Here is a 15,376-nt window from a genome sequence, read left to right as displayed (position 1 = left end):
GACTCAGAAACTTCATTTAAATAGCCCATTACAAACATTAATCTTTATTTTTCTTATCTTAGAAATCCCCCTCATTAAATACTTGATTCCTTGCATGATCCAGCAAATATCCTCTACTACCAAATATCAGCAAATGGTTCAGCTGTTCCTTAAAGAGCAAACAGAGACTGAACAAGAAATGGACTTATATTGTTCACAGGAAAAAAGAATGCCTCTCTTCCCTTGAACAAGAGGGGGAACTGAAAATAACTCCCTCTTTAACCAAACTTTAGGCCATTCTGAGTCCTCTTCTTCGCTAGACCTCAAGCTTGATCCTATCTTTGGCCTGCCAAGCCCAGTTTTAGCAAAAATCCTCCTAAGCCAGTTTAGCAAGAATCCCTGCAGCCTACATATCTAAGCCTATATATCCCTCCTCTTGATATCTAAGTTCCACCCCCGACCTCCCTTTATACCTGTGTTAGTCAGGGTTCTCCATAGAAACAGGACCAGTAAGAAACAGATAGATATATAGATATCTTATATATCAATATCTACAGATCAATATCTATACCTATATTATAGGTATATATATCTAGATATCTATGCCAGATACCTAATATCTACACATTTATATGTATAGATATATATCTTTATATTAGTTCTATTTCTCTGATATATGTAGATATAGATGTTGATATAGATATAGATGTAGATATAGATATAGATGAGATTTATTATAGTAATTGGCTCATGAAATTATGGAGGCTGAGAAGTCCTGCAATCCGCTGTCTGCAAGCTGGAAAACCAAGAAAGCGAGTGGTATAAATCAGTCTAAGTTTGAAGGCCTGACAAATTGGAAAGTCCCAGTTCAAGATCAATGGCACAAGAATCAGGGGACTGATGTGCAAATCCTGGTCCAAGTCCAAAGGTCCAAGACTAGGAGTACTGATGTCTAAGAGCAGAATAATATGGATGTCCCAGCTCAAGCAAAGAGCAAATACATCCTTCCACTGCCTTTTTGTTCTATTCAGGCCCTCAAGGATTGGATGATGCCCACTTGCATTGATGAAGGCAATTTTCTTTACTCAGTCTGCCAATTCATATGCTAATCTCTTCCAGAATCCTGCTCACAAACACACCACAAAATGTTTTACCAGCTATCTGGGTATCCTTTAGTCCAATCAAATTGACACCTAAAATGAACCAACACAATACCTAAGTTCCTCTTAGTAATTTTCCATTTACTAACTCCCCCACCCTCCCTGTTGGCCATAAATTGTCATCTGTCTGTCTTGTATATGGAGTCGAGTTTGTCTTCCCTACTGCAACAGTCTCTGGCCCCTATTACAATAGTCTCGAAAAAAAAGCCTTCCTTGCCTTAAACTCCATATGGCATATTTTTATTAACAATATTGATATTATTATGTTCTTGTGAGAGAATGTGTATCAGGTTCACTGCTGCAAGCTAGTTAATGTGTGTGCATATTTATGTGAGATAACATGAGAATGTGAGTACATATGAGTGAATTTCTTCTGTGAGCTAATGTTTGAGCTTTATGGTGAATGTGAGCATGTTTGTGTATATGTGTATATGTAAGCATGTTCCTGATTTTAAGAATGTGCATGTGTAAGTGAAAATGGGAGCATCTGGAAGCATTTGAGTGTTTATATTTGAGTCCCTGTGTGAGTAAACTTATAAGTATGGTCATGAAATTGAGTGAATATATCAGCATGTTTATGTGAAGCAGTGAATCTGTAAGTGCATGCATGTGAATGTCTGTGTTTTTTAATTAGAATTTGTAGCCAAATCTGAGTGTGTTTAGGGAGTATGTAAGCATATCTCTGTGTGACATTGTATGTGTGAGCATGTTCATGGGTGAGAGTGTTTTCTTAGGTGTAAATTTATGTGCTTAAAATGAATATTTAAGTGTGTTCACCTGTATGAATGAATTTGCAAGCATGTGAATGCATATTAGCATAATTCTGAGTAGTTGGGAGTAAATGTGTTTTTTGCGTGTTCTTGTTTATGTGTGAATATATTTGAATAAGGGAGCATGTCATGTTTTTTTTTAAGTAAATGAATGAAATTGTGAGCTTCTTGCTGATTGTGAGCATGTTCCTATGCAATTCAATACATAATCATGTTACTGTTTGTGACAAAGATATTTTACATGGGTAAGTGAACGGGTGTGTGCATGTGTAAGTGAAATGAGTGTATCTGGAGTGTGAGTGAATTTGTAATCATGTTTATGTTTTTAAGCACATGATTGATTATGATAATGTGAATGAAGTGGGGCCACTTTGTGTGTGTAAATTGTGAGCCACCAAGTGTGAATGTATGTTAGTATGTGTATATGTGAGTACATTTGTCAGTATGTTTGAGTGAGTTATTTGTAAGCATGATAATGTGAGCAAATGAGCATGTGCATATATGTGAGCTTGTGCAATTGTGAGAGTAAATATGTGACCTTGTAACCTGAGTGTGTTAATATTTCAGTATTTGAGTATTGCTGTAAATGTTTGTGTCCAAGTGTACCCCTGAATTTGCAGCCACATGCATGGGTGTTAGCATGTTTGTATCAGTAAGTGAATGTGTATCAGGTTCACTGTTGTGAGCTAGTTAACAGGTGAGTATATTTGTGTGAGTGAAACATGAATAAACATGAGTGGAAGTGCATGTGAGTATATTTTCTTCTTTGAGTGAATATTTGAGCTTCATGGAGGATGTGAGCATGTTTGTATGTGAATATCTATATGAACATGTTCCTGATTTTAAGAGTGAATATGTGCATGTGTAAGTGAATGTGTGAGTGGGAGCTTCTGAATGTATGCATTTGTGTCCCCATGTCAATGATTCTATGGGCATGGGCATGTGATTGAGTGAAGGTTTGAACATGTTTGTGTGAAGAAGTGAATGTCAGTATGTACATGTACATGTGAATGTATGTGTGTCTGTGAATAGGAGTGAATTGGTGGGCAAGTTTGAGAATGTCTGAGTGTTTAAGTATCTTGTGAGTGAGTGGAACGTGTGAGTGTATGTATGTGAGCACATCTGTCTGTGACAGTGCGTGTGTGAGCCTGTTCATGGGTGAGAGTGGTCTCTTGGATCCAAATTTGTGTGCTTAAAGTAAACATTTATGTATGCTCATCTGTATAAATGAATGTGTAAGCCTGCGAATCACGTTAGCATATTCATGTATAGTGGATGGGCAAGTATGTTTTCTTGTGACTTTGTTAATATGTGACTACAGTAGTTGCTCACTATCCACAAGGACTGATTCCAGGACCCACTGAGGATACCAAAATCTGAGAGTGTCCAAGTCCCATAGTCAGCCCTCTCTATCCCTGTAGTCTGCATCCTCGGATTCAACCAACTGTGGATCATAAACATAGCACGTGATATGCAGTTGGTTAAATCTGTGGATGCAAAACCAATAGATACAGAAGGTTAACTGCATATTTATTTTTAAAAATCTGCATAAAAGTGGACCCACACAGTTGAAACTCGTGTTGTTCAAGGGTTAACTGTATATTGGAATATGGTAATTCATGACCATATGTGAGTAAATGTAACAATTTTTGTATAAAGGAGTGAATTTGTGAGCATCTAAGTCAATGTAAGCATGTTTGTGTGCAATTATACTTGTGACCATGTTAATGACAAAAAATGTGCATGAGTAAATGAACGTGTAGGTTGGTACATATAAACACAATGATCATGTCTGGAATGTGAGTGGATTTGTAATTACTTCTGTGTATAAGTGAATGTGTGTGTTTGCTCACAAGTGTGATGTGGGACATTTTGTGTAAGTATATGAATGTCTGAGTGTCTGAGGGTGAGTATGTTAATATGAGTATATGTGTAAATTCATCACTACATATGTTTGAGTAGTGAATTTTAAGCATGTTAATATTAGTGAATGACTGTTTGAAAGTATACTTATATGTGAGCTTGTCCACTCACAAGAGTGAATATATGTACGTGTAGATCTGAAACAATATTTGTGTTGATGTAAATGTTTGTGTGTTCAAGTGCATCTTTTAATTTGTGACCATGTGCATGGATGTTAGCATGTTTGTGTGAGTTAGGGAATAAGTATCAGGTTCACTGTTTTGAGCTAGTTAATGTAGTGTGAGCATATAAGTGTAAAATATGGGTGTGTACATGGAAGGACATGTGAGTATATCTTCTTCTATAAATGTCTGAGCTCCAAGGTGGATGTGAGCATGTTTGTGTTCATGCATCCATGTGAGTATATTCTGGATTTTAAGAATGTGAATGACGTGTAGTGAAGGTATGAGTGGGAGCATCTGACTATATATATTTGTACCCCAGTTCAAGAGAATTTGTAGGCATGGTCATTTGATTGAATGCATGTTTGAGCATGTTTGTGTGAAACAGTGAATGTATCAGTGTGTGAGTGTAAATGCATATTTTTTTAACTTTTTATGGCTTTATTTATTTATTTATTGGCTGCGTTGGGTCTTCGTTGCTGCGAGAGGGCTTTCTCTAGTTGTGGTGAGTGGGGCTACTCTTCGTTGCAGTGGCTTCTCTTGTTGTGGGGCACAGGCTCTAGGTGCGTGGGCTTCAGGAGTTGTGGCACACAGGCTCAGCAGTTGTGGCGCAAGGGCCTAGTTGCTCTGTGGCACGTGGGATCTTCCCAGGTCAGGAATCAAACCCATGTCCCCTGCATTGGCATATGTTTTTGAATGTAAGTGAATTTTTGAGTTTGAGTTTGTAAATATTTGTTGTGTTTTGTGAATAAATGTGTATCTGTATGTAAGTCAGGATATCTGTGTGCAAAAAGTCTATGTGTGAGACTGTTTAGGGGCAAGAGTAATTTCCTGGCTGTAAATTTGCACACTTAAAGTGAACATTTATGTGTGCTCATCTGTATAAATAAATTTATAAGCATGTGAATGCATGTTAGTATATTTCTGAGTACTGAGTCAGTGAATTTGTTGTTCAAGTGATCTTGTAAATGTGGGACTGTATTTGAATAAAGTAATTTGTGAGCATGTGAGTGAACCAATGTAACTATTGTTATGTAACGTAGCTGAGTGAATTTGTGAGCTTCTTGCTGTGACCATATTTGTGTGCAAGTGAATATATATGCTTGTTACTCTTAGTGACAATAATAATTTGTATGGGTAAATGGGTGTTTGTAACTGCAATGAGCATATCTGCAAGTGAGCTAATTTGTAAAAACTTTCACGAGTGAATGAATATGTAATTAAGCTAATGAGAGCGAGTGAGGTGTGGGAAACTTTTTGTGAGTGTGTGAAAGTATGAACATTTGGGTGTGAATGTATGTTAGCACGTGTATGAATGGGGGTAAATTTGTCAGTATATGCATTTGCATAGTGAATGTAAGTGTTAATGTGAATGTATAACCATGGGCTTATATGTGAGCATTTATCCTCTTTAGAGTGAACATGTAAATTTGTACATCTGTGTATGCTGATACGTTTGTGTGTTCAACTGAGTGTTTAAATCTGTGACCATGTGCACAGATGTTATGTTTCTCTGAGTTAGTGAATATATAGTTTACCACTGTGAGTTGATTGGTTGAGTGTATTTCTGTGAGTGAAATCAGTGTAAGTGTATGTGAGTGTATTTTCTTTTATGAGTGACTATTTGACCTTCATATAGAAGTGAGCACATTTATGTGTAAGTGTCCATGTGAGCATGTTCCTGATTTTCAAAGTATTAATGTGCATGTGTAAGTGAATGTGTGAGTGGGAACATCTTAGGATATATGTTTGAGTCCCTGTGTGAATGAATTTGTGGGTATGGTCATGTGATTGAGTGAATGTTTGAGCATATTTGTGTGAAAGAGTGAAAGTGTCGGTATGTATTAATGTTTATGTGTCTTTGAATGTAAGCAAATTTGTGGGCATATTTGAATGAGTATTTGAGTATGGTTTGTGAGTGAGCGAGCATGTGTATGTATGCAAGCTTGTCTTCTATGACAGTTTAAGCATGAGCCTGTTCATGGGTGATTCTGTTAATTGTAAATTTGTGTTTATAAATGAATATTTGTGTTCTCATCGCTACATGTCAATTTATCAGCATGTGAAATCCTATTAGCATACTAGTGGGTGTGAGCAGGTGGTTTTCATGTGATCTTGATAATGTACAATTATATTTGAATAAGGTAATTTTTGAGTATGTGTGAGTGAATGTGATTTTATGTAACTGAGTGAATGGGTGAGATTCTTAGTGTATGTTCTTGAGCAAGTGAGTATGTGAGTATGTTGTGTTTGTGACAGTGATAATTTGCATGGAAAAGTGAATGTGAGTGTGTGCATATAAATGCAATGAATGTATCAGGAATGTGAGGGAATTTGTAATCACTTTCATGTGTATAAGTGGGTATGTGATTATGCTTACGTGAGTGAGGTATGAGCTATTTTGTGGGAATATTTGAGGATCTGAGGGTGGATATGTTAGTATGTGTATGTGTGTGAGCCAGTCTGTCTGTATGTGTATTTGAGTGAGTGAACTATAAGCATGTTAATAGGAGTAAGGGAATACTTGAGTGTGTGAATACATGTAAGCATGTACATTTATGAGAATGAATGTGTGAATTTACACGTGACAGTGTGTTAGGATGACATTTGAAAGTGGACACATTTGTGTGTTTTAAAGTGTATGTTTCATGGTGGATATGAGCATGTTTTTGTGTGAGTGTTCATGTAACCAAGACCCTGATCTTCACAATGTTAATCTACATGTGTAAATGAACGTCTGAGTGGGAGCCTCTGTGTGAATGAATGTGTGGGCATGGTCATGTGGTTGAGTGAATGTCACCAAGTTTGTGTGAAAGAGTGAATGTGTCAGTCTATGTGTTTGAATGTATGTCTTTGAATATGAGTGACTTTGTGGGCATATTTCAATGCATGAATGCTTAAACTTGTTTTGTGAGTAATGAACGTGCGAGTATGTATATATGTCTCTGTGTAAGTGTATGTGTGACCCTGTTCATGGTGTCTCATTGTGAGCAAACTTTTTTTTAAGTGATGTTTCATTGCACTCATTGTATGCATGGATGGTGAGCATGTACAGACATGTTAACATGTTTGTGTGTAGTGACTATATGGTGGGTTTCTTTTTTATCTTGCTTATGTGGGAGTATATTTGAGTAAGATAATGTGTGAAAGTGTGTTGTAAGGGAATGTGTTTTATGTGTTGTAAGAACTTGTGAGATTCTTGTTGACGGTAAGAATATTTCTGTGCAAGTGAATATGTAAGCATGCTTCCGTTTGAGACAATGAGAATTTGCATAATGTTGACAGTGAATGTGTGATTGTGGAACTCTAAACCTAATACGTATGGTGTATGAATGAATTCTTTATCATGTTCATCTGTGTGAATGTGTGATAATGCTCCTGTGAGTCACTGAGTTGTGGGCATGTTTGTGTGAGTGAAGGGAAGTATGTACGCGAGTGTGAATGTATGTATGTTTACATATGTGAGTAATCTGTCAATATGTCCACTGGAATGAGTAAACTATAATCATGTTAATGTTAATCAGTCAGTGTGTGATCCTGTGCCTATATGTGAGGATGTGCGTTTTTTGAAAGTGATTATGTGAGCTTGCACGTGTCTTAGAGTATGGTCATGGAAGAATATCTGAGCGGTGAAGTAAATGTTTGTGTTCATGTGTATGCATTACCTGGTAAACATGTGCCTGGATGAAAGCATGTTCATGTGAGTGTATGAATGTATATTATGCTCATTTTGTATGCTCATATTCATGTATGTATGCTGTGTGGGTGAAATGTGAGCATATAACTGAGTTCATGTGAGATTATGTTATTAATGAATGTTTGAGCTTTGTGGTGAGCATAAGCATATTTGTGTGCAAAGGTGCAGGTGAGCATGTTCCTGATTGTGAGCATGTTAATGTGTGTGGCTAAATGGGAACATTTGAGAGTACATTTTTGTGTATCCCTGTGAGAGAACTGGTCATGCGATTGAGTGGATGTGTCAGCTTATTTTTATGGAGTGCATGTGTCAGTGTGTGTGTATGAGCACCTGTAAGTAGGTACATCAGTGACACTGAGACCATGTTCAGGTGAGGGAGTCGATGTCTGACCATGCTCATGGGAATGAGTGATGCTGTAAGCATATTTGAGTGAACGTGCGATTGTGTGCTGGGAATGTGAATGTGTATTATTGCGTTTTTAGTCAATATGTTCATTTGGATGAGTCAACACTATGTGTATTAACGTGAGTGTGTGTATACGTGTGAGCATGCACACTGTGAGCAGGAATGTGTGAACTTTTACATGTCTTAAAGTGTGCATTTGAAATGTTTGAATTTGATTATTGAAAAAGTATTTGTGTGTGCATGTATATTTGTGAATTTGTGAGCACGTTCATGAATGACAGCACATTCATGTAGGTGTGAAGGTTTAGTTTATGTGAGCTTGTTAAAGTGTGAACGCACTGTATGAGTGGAATCTGAGTGTGTGAGTATGTTTGTGAGTTTATCTATGTGAGTGAACGTTGGGGCTTTGTGATGAGTGTGGTCATGTTTATGTGCAAGTGTATACGTATGTTCCTCATTGTGAGCATGTTGATGTGCATGAAAAGTGAATGGACGTGTTGGAAAATGAATATATATATGTCTCCATGTGCATGAAATTGTCAGCATGCTCATGTGACTGAGTGACTGATTGAGCAGGTTTATGTGGAGTGAATATGTCAGTGTGTGTATGTGTGCATCTGATAGTGTTTATATATGAGTGAATTCATGAGCACGTTCTTATGAGTTAATGTGTGAAAGTGTTTTGTTACTGGGTGAATGTATATGAGCATGTCTATCAGTTACCGAGTATATGCAAGCATTTTCACGGCTGACTGTGTTTTATTGTGAAGAAATCTGTATGTTTGAGTATTTTGTGTGTTCTCACCTGTAGGAGTGAATTTGTGAGCATCTGAGTCCATGTCAGTATATTCCTGTGTAATGATTGCATATGTGTGCTTTTGTGAGATATTTGAATGTAAGTATATTTGTATAAGGAATGAATGGAAGTATATGTGTGAGTGTACTTTTTTCCTGAGTTTAAGATAACTTGTGAGCTTCTTGGTAGGTGTGAGCATGTTTGCTTTGACGTGCTTATGTGAGTTAATTCCTGTTTGTGATACGATGGGTAAGTGAATGTGTGATTGTTTGTGTATAAATATAACGAGTGTGTTGTGAGTAAATTTGTGACCATGCCCATTTGTGTGGCTGAATGTATGGTAATCCTCATGTAAGTGACACGTGAGTGCATGTCTGAGTGAGTGAATGTGAGCATCTGAGTATATAATATGTCCACACGTGAAGCTAAATAAGCATAATTCAGTGAGTGAATTATAACTAAGTGTGCTAATGTGAGTAAATGTGTGACGGCGTGCACATGTAAATGAGCATGTAAATTTGTGAGTGATTATGTCAACTTATACATGAGTGTAATGTGATGATATCTGAGTACTAAAATATCTGTGTATTCATGCATATGCCTGAGTTTAGCATGTGTTTGCATGACAGCATGTTGGTTTATGAATGTGTAACATGTATGTTTGTTTCAGCTTGTTACTGTGAGTATATTGTGTGAAACGTGAACATTTGAGTGTGAATACATGAGTGAAAGCTTGAGATTTATGGTTAGTGTGAGTATATTTGTGTGTGTGTGTGTGTGTGTGTGTGTGAATGCGTGATCACCTTCATTGTGAGCATGCTAACATGCATGTAGGGGAAAGGGTGAGTGAAGCATCTCAGTGTACATATTTGTGTTCCTATGTGTGAACTGTGAGCATGCTTATGTGATTGAGTGATGAGTCCATGTCTGCATGGTGAGCATATCTGATTTTGTCTACACATATGTGTAAATTTGTAGACAAGTTTATGTGAGTGAATGTATGAACATGTTTAGTGAGTGTGTGAATGTTTCAACATGCGTATGTATGGGAGAATGTGTGTGAAAATTTACATGCGAGTTGATTTATGGGCAAGGGTGTTACATTGTGCATAAATTTATGTTAGTTATTTTTTGTGCTCATCTGTATGAGTTTGTGAGCATTTGCATGTATGTAAGAATGTTCATGTATAATGAGTATGTTCCTGTGATCTTAATGTGTGTTTATTTCAATAAGGTAATTTGTGTCTATGAGTGTATGTTTGTGAGTGGATATAAGTATTTTATGTGTGGAAGTGAATGTGTGGAAGTGAGAGCATGTTCACATGCCAGTGAATATGTAAGCATGTTACTGTTAGTGACAATGACAATTTGTATGGGTAAGTGAATGTGTATGTGTGTGTAAAAGTATTAAATGTCTTGTAAGTTAATTTTTGACCATGATTATGTGTGTGAATGGGTGATAACGGTCATGTGAGTGGATGAGGTGTGGGCGTGTTTGTGCTAATGAGTGAATGTGCATGCATGTCTTAGGGTGTGAATGTATGTATGTCTATGTGAATTAGTAAATTTGTCAATATGTGTATATTTAGTGAGTGAACTGTAAGAGTGTTACTGTGAGTGAACATGAGTTTGTATATTTATGTGAGCACATTCATTCATGAGAGTAAATAACTGAACTGTACATGACAGTATGATAGTGTGAAAATATCTGAATGTTGAAGTAAATGTGTGCATCCTGTTGTGTGTGTGAATTTATGAGCATGTATGATAGTGTATTTGCTTGAGTAAATGTGTATCATGTTCATTTGTTTGAGCTTCCTAATATGTGCGTATATTATTTGAGAGACTGGCGATCATGTGCATGTGTATGTAACTGAGTATATCTATGCATGAATGTAGTTTTAAACTTCTTGGTAAGTGTAAGCATCTCTGTGAAAGTGTCTATGGGAGCATGTTCCAGCTTGAGATTTTGTTGATATGTTGATGAAAGTGAACAGATGAGTGGAACACTTGAGTCTATATATTTGTGTCCCTACGTCAGTAAATTTGTGAACATGTTCATGTGATTAGAGCATGTTTTGGTGAAAGAATATGTAAATTTATGCCTGTCCATATACCTGTGTATGTGAGTGAATCTATGAGTATGTTTGAGTGAGAGTGGATGTGTTTTTTCAGTGAGTATATGTATGAGTGTATGTATATATGTGAGCATTTCTGTGTATGACAATGTACAATATGTATGAGTCTGTTGGTGGCTGATGGTATGTTACTTTGTAAATATCTGTGTTTAAAGTGGGTATCTGTGTGTGACCATCTGTATGAGGGCTTTTGTATGTACGTGTTTGCATGTTCATGTATAATAAATGTGTATGTGTGTGTGTGGCCTTTTTAATGTGTGAATATACTTGAGCACGGTGATCTGTGAGTGTGTGCACAAATGAATATCTTTTTATGTACTGAGTAAGTCTGTGGTCTTCTTGGACAAGGTGAGCATCTTCATATGCAAGTGAATATGTGAATGTATTCTTGTTTGTGACACTGATAATTTGCACGGTTAGTGAATTTGTGATTGTGTATAAACATAATGAGTGTGCTTTGTGATTTTGCAATACTGGTCATATGCATGAGTGCATGTGTAATAATGCTCATGTATTTTGAGTGAGTGAATTATAAATGTGCTAATGAGAGCGAATCTGTGTATTCCTATTCGTGAGCATGTCCATTCACGAGAACAGATATGTGAACCTGTACACATGAGAGGCTGTTAGTGTGATAATATTTGAGTATTGAAGTACCTGTTTGTGTTCAAGAATATGACTGAAATTTCTGAACATATGCAACATCAGTATGTTTACCCCCTCTTGCAAGAACACCGGAATCACAACTAACTGCTGAACAATCATTGAAAGGAAGACACTGGAACTCACCAAAAAAGACACCCCACATCCAGAGACAAAGGAGAAGCTGCAATGAGACAGCAGGAGGGGTGCAATTGCAATAAAATCAAATCCCATAACCGCTGGGTGTGCAACTCAGAAACTGGAGAACAGTTATAGCACAGAAGTCCACCCACTGAAGTGAGGGTTCTGAGCCCCATGTCAGGCTTCCCAACCGGGGGGTCCGGCAATGGGAGGAGGAATCCCCAGAGAATCAGATTTTGAAGGCCAGAGGGATTTGATTGCACAACTTCCACAGGACTGGGGGAAACAGAGACTCCACTCTTGGAGGGCACACAAAAAGTAGCGTGCTCACCAGGACCCAGGGGGAAGGAGCGGTGAGCCCATAGGAGACTGAACCAGACCTACCTGCTAGTGTTGGAGGGTCTCCTGCAGAGGCAGGGGGTGGCTGTGGCTCACCACGGGGACGGCGACAGAGACACTGGCTGCCAGGGTTCTGGGAAGTGCTCATTGGCGTGAGCCCTCCAGGAGTCTGCCATTAGCCCCACCAAAGAGCCTGTAAGCTCCAGTGCTGGATCACCTCAGGCCAACCAACAGGGTGGGAACGCAGCCCCACCCATTGACAGACAAGCAGATTAAAGTTTTACTGAGCTCCGCCCACCAAAGTAACACCCAACCCTACCTACCACCAGTCCCTCCCATCAGGAAGAATGCACACAAGCCTCTTAGATAGCCTCATCCACCAGAGGGCAGACAGCAGTAGCAAGAAATATAATCCTGTAGCCTGCAGAACGAAAACCACAGCCACAGAAAGATAGAGAAAGTGAAAAGGCAGAGGACTTTGTACCAGATGAAGGAACAAGATAAAACCCCAGACAAACAACTAAATGAAGTGGAGATAGGCAACCTTCCAGAAAAAGAATTCAGAATAATGATAGTGAAGATGATCCAGGACTTTGAAAAAAGACTGGATGCAAAGATCGAAAAGATGCAAGAAAAGTTTAACAAAGACCTAGAAGAATTAAAGAAAAAACAAACAAACAGAAATAAGTATGTTCGTGTGAGGCAGTGAATGTGTACTAGGTTCACACAAGTTAAGGTAAGCTTAACTTGTGAGAATTCTTATGTGAGTGTAACATAATCATGAGTGGGAGTGCGAGTTTATTTACATGAGTGAATGGCTGAGCTTCATGGTGGATGTATGTCTGCGTGTGAGTGTGTATGTTAGCAGATTCCTTATTTTGAGGTTCATGTGTATGTGTAAATGAAGGGGTGTATGGGAGGATCGGAGTGCACATATTTGTGTCCCTGTGTGAATTTATGAGCATTTTCATGTGACTGAGTAAATGTTTGAGTACTTTTGTGTGAAGGAGTCAGTGTGTCATGGTCCAGCTGAGCGTATCTGTTGGAGGAGGTTACTGAGAGGATGTGACCACTGGTTGATGGGCAAGTTGGACCCAGACAATCACAGGCTCCTCACTTCCTCCTCTGTCCTTGGAATGTACATTTTGCCCACAGTTTCCATAGTAGAAGCCATTTCAAGGATGCAGCCTTGAGATAGTAAAGTGTTATTTACAACCATCTAAACTAGATACATGATTGAACCCCACTAAGGCCTCTATATAAACCTGGCTTAAAGAAAAATATGCTTTAGGGGCTTCTCTGGTGGCACAGTGGTTAAGAATCCACCTGCCAATGCAGGGGACATGGGTTCAAGCCCTGGTCCGGGAAGATCCCACACGCCATGGAGCAACTAAGCCTGTGCGCCACAACTACTGAACCTGTGCTCTAGAGCTCGCAAGCCACAACTATTGAGCCCATGCACCACAACTACTGAAGCCTGTGCCTAGAGTCTGTGCTCTGCAACAAGAGAAGCCACTGCAATAAGAAGCTTGCACACTGCAATGAAGAGTAGCCCCTGCTCTCCACAACTACAGAAAGCCCATGTGCAGCAATGAAGACCCAATGCAACCAATAAATAAAAATAAATAAGTAAATAAATTAATTTAAAAAAAGAAAAATACTCCTTAATATCTACGGTGTACTTACGTAAAACTAAAACCTAATTTTCTTTCATCTGCTAAAAGGAGAGTTTTTTTGATTATTGGTCTGTTCTTGATAAGATTGTGAAAAATTTTATTTACCTTTTAAGTAATCTGCCTAGAAAACAGATTTTGTTTTATCAAAATAATTTCCTGTGCTTAATGTTGTCTTTATCAGGCCTTTGATTACTGAAGAAAACTGAATCAAAAATCTACAAACAATAAATGCTGGAAAGGGTGTGGAGAAAAGGGAACCTTCTTGCACTGTTGGTGGCAATGTAAGTTGGTACAGCCACTATGGAAAACAGTATGGAGGTTCCCTAAAAAACTAAATATAGAACTACCATATGACCCAGCAATCCCACTCCTGGGCATATGCCTGGAGAAAACCATAATTCAAAAAGATACATGTACCGCAATGTTCATTGCAGCACTATTTACAATAGCCAAGGCATGGAAGCAACCTAAACGTCCATCAACAGAGGAATGGATAAGGAAGATGTGGTGCATATACACAATGGAATATTACTCAGCCATAAAAAGGAACAAAACTGAGTTTTTTGTAGTGAGGTAGATGAACCTAGAGTGTCATATAGAGCGAAGTAAGCCAGAAAGAGAAAAACAAATACCGTATGCTTATGCATATATATGGACTCTAAAAAAGTGGTACTGATGAACCCAGTGGCAGGGCAAGAATAAGGATGCAGATGCAGGGAATGGACTTGAGGACATGGGGCGGGGGCTGGGGGGTGGAAGCTGGGACAAAGTGAGAGAGTAGCACTGACATGTATACACTACCAATGTAAAACTGATGGCTAGTGAGAAGCTGCTGCATAACACAGGGAGATCAACTCGATGCTTTGTGATGACCTAGAAAGGTGGGATAGGGAGGGTGGGAGGGAGGCTCAAGAGGGAGGGGATATGGGGATATATGTATACATATAGCTGATTCACTTTGTTGTACAGCAGAAACGAACATGACATTTTAAAGCAATTATACTCCAATAAAGACCTGAAAAGAGAAATTAAAAAAAATAATAATAAAAATAAAGAAAAAAAAGAAAACAATCTTCTCTATTAAAAGAGCTAAGTTTTTTTACAACCATGTAACTTTCTGTATTTGCCTTTGAAGTCTTTAATTGTCAGTCTGATAAAATAGATAACTAAGTATTGTTTCACAATGGTCTATGAACCTATTTAATCAAGTGTTTTAAAACTTTTTGATGTTTTTGACAAACTTCCCCAAAATCAAATAATAAATCACGTCTTTCTGACTTTGAACTAACTTCAGGATTTTTCAGAGGGCCCCTGGAATATCTCCAAAAAAATTTGTTCTCTCCTTATAAAAGAGATATTAAACTAATTAGGTTTACTTGATATGTTAATTTGTACATGGGAAGTATTGTCAAATCAAAACAAATACTAAACTTTCTTCGGGTTATTTGTATGGAAACGGTAATGTAAATGTTTCAGAAATTACATGAAATTCCTAAAAATCTTATATATTCTGGTATAATGTTATGTCATAATTCTAGTTATTTTAAA

The 15,376-nt window shown here is 37.9% G+C and overlaps 1 long non-coding RNA gene across 1 annotated transcript in view; it reads right to left on the bottom strand.

The window, feature by feature from the left end:
* The window catches only part of LOC130841939 (uncharacterized), a 54,058-nt gene that overhangs the window by 10,291 nt on the left and 28,391 nt on the right, over window positions 1-15,376 (bottom strand). The gene's annotated exons all lie outside the window — the stretch shown is intronic.

The sequence above is a fragment of the Hippopotamus amphibius genome, chromosome X (assembly GCF_030028045.1).
Source record: "Hippopotamus amphibius kiboko isolate mHipAmp2 chromosome X, mHipAmp2.hap2, whole genome shotgun sequence".
Classification (NCBI taxonomy): domain Eukaryota; kingdom Metazoa; phylum Chordata; class Mammalia; order Artiodactyla; family Hippopotamidae; genus Hippopotamus; species Hippopotamus amphibius.
This window is presented reverse-complemented; position numbering and strand designations above follow the sequence as displayed.